This window comes from Psammomys obesus, unplaced genomic scaffold (genome assembly GCF_907164565.1).
Source record: "Psammomys obesus unplaced genomic scaffold, mPsaObe1.curated_primary_1811, whole genome shotgun sequence".
Lineage (NCBI taxonomy): Eukaryota > Metazoa > Chordata > Mammalia > Rodentia > Muridae > Psammomys > Psammomys obesus.
Window position 1 is genome coordinate 609,186 of NW_026596085.1, and position 9,252 is coordinate 618,437.

Consider the following 9,252-nt stretch of genomic DNA (forward strand, 5'->3'; position numbering starts at 1 on the left):
AGCATGGACAGGGAGAGGTGAAGGAATGTGCAAGGGCTCAAATTACTGAAGCGACTCCAGTGACTAAGGAAGAAAGAAAAGAAGTTCTAACAAGTGAAATTATTCTTTTATCGAAGGAGCTTAGGTGTGCTTTTCTCTAAATACGTTTTATTGCTTTAGTACACAGATTCTGATACTCAAAAGACTTTTTGTCCTTATTGGAAGATCTTTGCCAACCAGAAGAGGTGAGATTAGGCCAAGCTCCCCATGTGTGCCTGTCCTGCAAATCACACTCATGCTTTGCCGGGCCAGTGGCCCCTGTCACGTCCTGACCCTGAATTCGGAAGTAGATGTGCCACAGTCTACTTGGACAGAAAGCAGAGACAATGGCAGAGAAGAAAAGAAAGACTTCACTGCTTCAGCAAAGACGGAGCCATCCACCAGTCACAGCCCAAGAGAGGGTGAGCGGCTCCGACTCCTCACCTTCCAAGCGGAAGCTTAGTTGAGAATATCAAGGGGGAAAAGGCTACAAGTATTTGAACAGAACTGTCTGACTGGAGGGCCAGGTCGCCTGCTGTAAGCCTGTGTCTTGTGCAGAGGACTGGGAGGCCGAAACCTCAACAACGTGGCTGCCTACACAATCCCGAGCAATGACAACGCAGGACTGCCGGGAGAACAGCCATAGTGACAGCCCTCACCCTGCCCAGAGCCAATCGGTCAGCCCCAGACACACGTGTGGGCTCCGCAGGGCAATGGAAAGGCTCAAAGGGGAGAGATGGCTCAGCGACACAGGCCCTTGCCAGAAGTCTGAGGGCTAGACACCTCAGGGTGAGAGAGGAGCCGTGTCTCTCAAGATGGCGGTGGGCGGCCACAGGTGTTCTATGGTCTGCGCACCCCACACACATATGTAGACACATTAAATAAAGTACAACTTAATTTTTTTTCCGCAACAGGGCTTCTCTGTGTATCTGCAGACCAGGCTGGCCTTGAACTCAGAGATCTGCCTGCCTCTGCCTCCTGAGTGCTGGGATCTAAAGGCATGCAATTAAAACATTCTTATTAAAGCAGTGATTTACAAATTGAGAGATTCCAACATAAAGGCAGAGTCCAGAAGGCAGAGACTAGATAGTCTTCCTCAGGGAGCCTGTAAGAATTAAACAAGTATAGAAGACAGGTTTTCCCCAAAGAAAAACAACAACAAATCCCAGAGGCTCATGGGAAGAAACCTTTACAGAAAAACAGTTTTAAAAATGGGGGGGGGGGAGTTACCTGAATATAAACATCCAAGTGGCACACACACTCAAAGTTCTATTTACTTTCTTTCCATCCTTATCGGAAGCGCAAGCTTTCACCAGTATACAAGGAGGCCCAATCAAGCTGCCAGCTGCTGGGCTGGCCACGCCCTGCTCTGCTCCACCCTGTTAAGCACTGGTACATGACTTTCATGAACCATGGTGTCGTGGCTTTGATGGTGGGCCATTTAGTGCTCCACAACTGAAAAGACCTTAACGCTGCCGAACTCACTGCTGTCTTTGCAGACTTACCTGAAACGGGGGAAATCTACTCAGCTCCCCTAGACCGCCTACTGCTCCCCCAAACACCCACATTCTTGTCTTCCCGCTTGGGCTCACAACACAAAGCTCAGAGCCCGTATCTTCCAACAACCCGCTTCTGGTCAGACTAGTTGGAAGATTTTCTGAAAACTCAGCTTTCCAGCCAGACACAGTGGCCCTCGTGAGGTGGTGTGGTACGGCCTGGACCAGCTTGCAGGGAGCTGGGACTGTGTGGTGAGTTACAGGCCGCTGTGCTTCAGAGAGACTGTCCCGGGGAAATCAACTTACCCACAATTGCCAACTATATCCTGGCAATTAAACCCTTTTCAATCATTGGATGGTGAACCATTATGAAAACCTATTCTTCTTTGGCATTTTATATTTGCTACTTATTTAAGCAGATTAATTTTCTAGAATTCGGGAGGGGCGTGGGAGGAGACTGTGGCCTGCTGTGGTCAGCAGAGAGGATGCAGTTCCCACAGGAAACAAGGGACCATGACTTTCATAACCATGACTTCCTCTGCATGCATTTTGATCCTAAGAAGTCTCTAGTGAAAACCCTAAAAAGCAATTCAAGGGGTTAAAAAGGATGTTTTCACTTAAACTAATTTTTTACGTTAAGCAACCCAAAACGTCAGAATAAAAATTTCATTAATTAAAAAGAGGAATTATGTATATACAATATATGATGCATGTGATAAAGCAAAGAAGGATTGCTCTAAGATAGTCTCGGATGAGCCATCAAATCACCAAATTACTTAAAGTCGTTCTGAGTGAGCTGGGGAGATGGCTCAGCCATTGAGAACACCATTAAGAACACTCCCAGAGGACCCAGTTCAATTCCCAGCTCCCACACGTACACTCGCAATGATCTGCAATTCCAGAAACCAGGGATCCAGTGCTTCTTTCTAACCTTTGCAGGCACCAGACAAGCGCATGGTGCAGACATACAGACAAAACCCCATCCATAGAATAAATAAATAAATATATTAGAAATAAAGTCTTTCTGAAAGCTGATGGAGGGGTTGAGGGGGACAGGCCACAGTGCGGTACCCACAGCTGTGCTGACAGAGCAGGCTGGATGGCGGGGACAGTAAACCCCCTCAGCCCCTAGCAACTCTTCAAGCAAGTAGACACAAAAGGTGGGCTTTTAAAGTAGAACGGAGAGAGAGCGGCAAGAATGCCTTAGTGGAAAGCTTCTCACAGTAGTGACTGACAGCGAGGGCTTAAGGATGTCAACCCTTTTCACAGAGCAAGAAAACGTCCTCCAGTTTTCCCAGCACAGAAATTAGGCAAAGAAAACAGTGTGCAGCCAATTTCTAGCCAAGATAAAGTAAAACTGAAGACAAGCAGGCAAAGTTCCACCTTCCTAAGGTTCTGTGCTCTGCCCAAGATTTGAGGGCCACTGTAGTCCAGGTAAGCCCAGACATGAGTCCCCAGGCGCCTTCAGGAGAGTTCACACCTTGCCTTGTGCGCCTTCCCAGCCTTTGATAACGCCTCATACTCCCAACACTGCCCCGCAGGCACAATGCCAGTCTTTAAAGCATGCAAGCTATGCTATGTTACCTTATATTATAATATAGTTATAGTGTAGTATAGTATATATTACGCCTATCAAACTATATTATATTAGTCAGTTTCCCTAAAACAAGGGGTCGGATCTCTTTACACTAAGTCCTAGGAAATCTGATTGAGAATTCTGTAGCGAATGAGGTTTCTGCGTGTTCTGGCCTCTGAGAAAGTTCTGCCAGGCTCATTTACAACCGGCTTAACAGTCCTCTGCAGTTTAATAACCATGTACTAATTTGTTTTCATTTAAACTCGTCTTATTCAGCTTATTGCTGACAACAGGGCAGCAGCTCCTGTGGCACCAAGGCTCACAGCATCATCCTCGAACGGCTGAAGTGAGGCGCTCGCTACACACAGCAAAACAGCCGTACCCACTCACAGCCACAGCTGCAAACACTCGGAACTGCGGCTACGCGCTGGTCTGCAACAACCCCAAGCTCCTGGAGGTTCAGCACTTGACTGCGCTCACAACTGAACCAGGGAGGGACAACGCGTGGAAACAGGCTGCCTTCCGCTGACGCAGTGATCCTGATCCCCTTTGTTACCAAACGCTGTCTGAACGTTAAAGTGACCGACCTTCCCCGACTCCCAAGTCCACGCTGGTGGGAATGCTGACACACAGGAAACTGTGGGATTCACAACTGTTCTACAGACAAGCCCCACGATGCAGGACGCCTCTCCTTACCACAGGTTATAGAAATGCTCCGACAGCTGCGCCTCAGCCACGGCTGAGCCCTCGCTTGTGCAAGCATACACACATGCACGCGTATTCATGCACACAGACACACACATGCACACACACCCTCCAAATCAGCCCCCAGGCCCAGCAGAGCTTCAGTCCCAGACAGAGCAGCCCGTACCCCTCGGCCTCGGGTTGCATGCCAGGCAGTCTTCCTGGCGGTGGCACATCTCTACTTCCGAGGAAGATCCTCGCATCCCCCTTCCGCTAGCACTCCTAGCCTGAAGGCTCCTGAGAACTTCTGCACTCCGGAGCTCACCAGCACAGTTCCCAGCATGCTCCGCCCTCCAAGTCCTGCGCCAACTTCAACCGCGCACAAGCAACGGTGCTCCAGGTGTGGACAGCCACACCCCCCCTCAGGCCGAGATAACACAGCATGGTGGTGAGAGGTTGGGGGCGCTCCTGTGTGCCACTTGGGGAGAGAGACAGGCAAACCCAGGTGTGGGGTCCCTGAGGACGCACTCTGGTCTGATTGCACTGGGGCACAGGACAGGACAGGCACAGAAGGAAAGGCAGGCACTCCAGCTACTGCCTGCCACATCGCCAGGTCATTTTCCTTCATTCTCCTCTTCCAATCGCTTCCTCAGCGGCACCTCTCCTTCCTTCTGCCTGCCTTAAGCTCTCTCACTGTGCCCCCTCACTAGGATTTGTTTAGCTGCCTAGGATAATGATAATTCCTTAATAAACCGAAACTGCTCATTTTACTTGGTTATATGAACATCACACTGGAATACCATTTAGTGGAGGAAAAAAACTCTACGTATGAATCAACCAACCCTGGGACAACCTCTGCTCTCAAGCTGTCCCCACGCCTGGACAACTCCACCGTCCCAACATGGCGTCCACGAGGTAACACAGAAGAACGCCAGCCTTGCAGCTCTAACAGGCACCGCCAAGGACACTCTGAATGTCTCTGAGCAGCGGTAATGACCAAAGGCGCCTGTGAGGCCTACCACGACATCCTTTCAGACACAGCCTTGCAAGGGTCCCATGAGAAGAAAACCAAAACAGAGTCAGCAGCCACTCCAAACTCTGCCTCACGGACAGAACCCATCTTGGGTGAGGATAATGGTGGGCCCCGACCTTGGGGCCGCTTTTGGCTTTCGATCTGTAGCTAAAACAGTGTAGCTGCCCTCAAGCCTGTGGGTGCTAAAGCATTCCTCCGTAGCGAGAGCCATCAGAGGCTGGTCCAGGAGGGAACAAGAGAAGTGTTACTTTGCAAATGCAATCTTGGTGCAGTGTGAAATCAACACAGCAGCTACGTGGCATCATTTTCCTCCTCTGAGACCAGCAATGTCCACTCAGGTTGAGGAACCTGCAGACGCCACCTCCTAAGCCAGAATGACATTAGGAAGCTATCTGCCTTTCAGACAACCGAAACTACCGCTACAGTACATATATCAGATACACACGTAAACAGCCACTAAGCTGCTAAATCTCTCGAGGAAGGAAACAGATATCATTTAATCCCCACAAACGATGTGGGCATTGTTGTTCCTACTTCTATAAGCTAGAGCAACTGAAACCCAGAGAAACTGTGTAGCTTGCCCCAGGTTAAAAAGCAAGTAAGTAGCCAAGGCAAGACCTGAACCTGGCTTTGCCTGGCTGCAAGGCCCATGGCTGCCTCCAACTATGGCAACTGGTTGAGTCATTCCTCTTCCATGACATAGTATTTAACTGTGTGTCCTAGCCGTGTTTCTGCAACTTCACTAAGGGACAGAAACAAATGTCAGAGGCCTTCTCCTTTTTCTTCTCGTTCCCTATATCTTTTTTCCACCTTTCTACAAACTATTTTTAGGTTAAAAAAAAAAATCACTGAACTCAGCCTCACAGTCATATATTTCCGAAATCAATACACACACGGCCCAACGTCTGTGTCTGCCTCTTTAACAGCCACAGTCTGTGAGCACAGCATGTTTCTAGTGGACGCCACTCAGCAAATGTGTTGGTGTCTGATACAGTGTCTTACAGAGGGGAAGGACAGGGAGATGCTAGTCATCAGGTTACTGGTTGAGAAAAGGAGTCTTTATTCCTCTAGTCAATGTGCTACATTTTAGCCAATAGACTAAATAAATAAATAAAAGTTTATGAGTAAATTCTTCACATTAAAGACAGTTTTGTGAAAATTGTTAAAAGGATGAACCGGAAAAGCAAGTAAAAATATAACAAGTTACTGTCTTAGTCCCCTGTCTAATAGACCATGAGTTCAAGAACCTGAAAGACAGTGTGAAGGTAACTGTCACCCAAGCAACTTCTGCAAGTGTGCCTTGAAATTGAATAAGTGTGCTCGAACGTGTTCGAGTAGGGAGCACTGTCTTCCACACGGCTTTGGCCGCCAGGGAGTGTGCTTTTCAGAACTGTGGCCACTGGCTACGCACTGGATAAGCTTTGTCCAACACTTTCTCTATGGCCTGGGATTGCAGCCCTCCTCAGGATGACCCATGGGAGGTTAAACCGTCAGGGAGTGAGGCAGGTCTTCCAGAACTAATTACATAACCCCAACACATGAAAGACAGTCTTCCTTCCATTCACAGAACCCGTTCTCACTTTAGGGAGCCATGTTTCTTTGCACTTTCAAATAGGTGGTGTATCCTTCAGTTCTCTACAAAAAAAGTCTCCGCTTTCTTGGTAGCAAGCATGTGGAAGACATTTGTCCCTCACATAGTTCCAATCTATGCCTTCAATGTCACACATTATCTTTGAAGAGAGATTAAAGTATCTCAGCCACCATGGGTGAGCTGCTTTCTGTGGTAGAGAGCTCCCTTCCAGTGAAGTCTTCAAAGCAGAGGTGTTCTATCAGGATTCCCAAAGGAGGCAGGAGGCTGAGCAAGCTGAATTTTATGTTCCCCCTTCTTAATCTCTGATTTTAAAACAATTTTTATACCAACATATCACAGTGACATAATGGACCACAACCTGGCCTCCTGAGTCCCCTTCCCAGCTCACTGCTCAGATCGAGCTAGCAAAATGCCCTTCAGTTCCAGCTTAACTTGGCAAGCTATCTAATTACTTCTGGCGAAGACCAAACCACCGTCATATTAACAGTTTCTTGCTATGGGAAAGGACAAAAATGTGCTGAAGTCACCCGGTCGGCAGAATGTATGCCTTAGAGCTGTATCTGTTGAAGTCTATAAAGGCTCCATGAGGGACAACCAGAATGAGGAGTTACGTGGGAGTAAGAAAAACGAAGAGCACACCTTCAGCCTCAAGTACCACCCAGCTGCGCAAGCACTCGCAGGTCCAGTTCCACGGAGAGCCTGCTGCTCCCGGCGGCAGGAGGCTCTCCCGGCGGCAGGCAGACCCCGGCCTCCCAGCAGGACTTCAGCCGCCGCACCAGGGAGCTGTCCTTTCAGCACTGTGGCCGGCACCCCTCCGGAACAGGCATGCAGCAAGAGAGGAAGGTGACCGAAATCGCTTTAGGGTCCTCCTTCAAGGAAGCCACTGTACAGCTATTTGTTTTTAAATAATCGCAGGTCATAACCCTCAGCTGATTTAAGGGAAAATGTGCCAAATATTTATATGAAAGCTGACAGACCGTAGAGTGAAAACCAAATGCACACCAAGTCAGCCTCCCAAACTGACCCCCAGAAACCAGTCCCTCGCCGCGCGCACCATCAGGAGTTGCCCACCACATCCCAGCAAGAGACCCGGCACAGCCACACACATCAGCTGCTCTGAGAACGCAGCACACGGTGCAGCCCTCTCCGGAGAGCTCCGATTTCTAGGACAGACAGAACGCTCACAGAACGCCGAACCGTCACTACCCCCACACAGCAATCAAATCCTCTCCCGGGGAGAACGGAAGGCCTTGTGGGTCATGAGTTCCAGGGGAAAGCGCCGCAGTATTTCACGGGCCAGGCTGCAGACAACGCTAAGAGCTTGCCGAGCCTTCGGCTGGAATCCCTTGGTTCCTACCGGCCTGGTACTGGGTAGCCGTGTACTCCAGCCATTTGCATTACACATCAAAAACACAAATTTTCTGCGGCACGATTGAGGCTCCCTCCCCCATATCTCCTGAAGCACATGGAGAAGAGGGAAGAGAGAGCCTGTGAGTCGGTAGGAAAAAACCTACCACACCCGAAATCTCCGTGGAGAGTGCAAGCGCCCCAGGCCTAACACACATGCCCTCTCTAAAGCTCTCCAGGCTTAAACTCGAGCAAACGGTTACAGAAAGCACCCCCTGCGCCCCGAGGGCCCCCTTCACCCACACTTCCAGCTCCCAGCCCCTGCCCTCCCGGAGGCCCACTGTGCACTGAAAAGCCCTGGGCAGCAGAGCTTGCAGCGAGCCATTGCTCCCTGCCCCTGAGTTTGGCCAGATGCGACGAAAGTTTCTTCTCGCCCTCCCCCATGCCGCCCCCGCCCCGCCAGACGACACTGATCATGGACGCCGATGCGAACCCTGTCACCTCCAGTCAGAAAATGTATCCCCCGTGCTCAGAAGCTGCAGTGTGAGCGAGGAAGAGGGCACAGGGCGGAGCAGCTGGAAGGAACGCACGCTTTGGAGGATTCCTATTTATTAGGCCGGGAAATGATCCCCTCTCCATCCGAACCCTGACCCTTCGGCCGGGGGCGCTGAAGGGGTCTGCCGGCCCCCGCCGCCGCCGGAAAGTTAACTGCCAAATCTCCACCGCCGGCTGCTGCGGGCCGCGGAGGGCTGGAGCCGAGGTCCCCGGAGGGAGGTTCCTGCGGTCCCCGGGTACCAAGAGTGAGGCAGAGGGGAAGGGTCCGAGCTGCGGAGCTGGGCGCCGGGGAGAAGCCGGGTGCCGCTGCCCGTGGCGAGGTGGGGGAGGGAAGGGAGCGAGGAGAGGAGCGAGCTCTGCATAGGGTGGCGTAGGGTGGGGGTGGGGGAAGGGGACATTCTCAAAGTGATGCTCTCCACTGCAGGAATCCGAGCCTGCCCCGGAGGGTCGCGGGGGCTCCCGCCCAGCCCGCGAGCACCCTGACGGGAGGGGGCCCGATCCCCGCGAGTGAGGGAGGCGAGAGCCGGAGGCGTCCCGACTGCCCGCGAACCCCGGCGTCCCCCGGCTTCTGCAGCTGGTGGCAATGTGGAGCCGGATGAGGGAGGACTCAGGAGGGACTGGGGGAGGGGGCAGAGATGAGGGGCTGCGGAGCGGCCCGCGCGCCCCGGCCGGGCTGGCACTCGGGGGCCGGGGCGCCGAGGGGGCAGCGGGGCCGGCCCGCGCGCCCCCGGCGCCCCCGGGAAAGCCGGAGGGCAAGGCGCGCAGGGGTGGGAGCCCCGGCGAGCGGCGCGGGAGGAAGCGCGGCTTCCCGACCCCCGCGCCAACCACGAAGGGCAGGGACCCCGCTGCACCGCCCCGCGAGCCCCGAGCCCCGCGCCGCGCGCTCTGCGGCAAAGCCCCGGGCGGAGCCGGGCGAGCCCGCTCCGGGGTCCCGGGGGCCCCGGGGCGACTT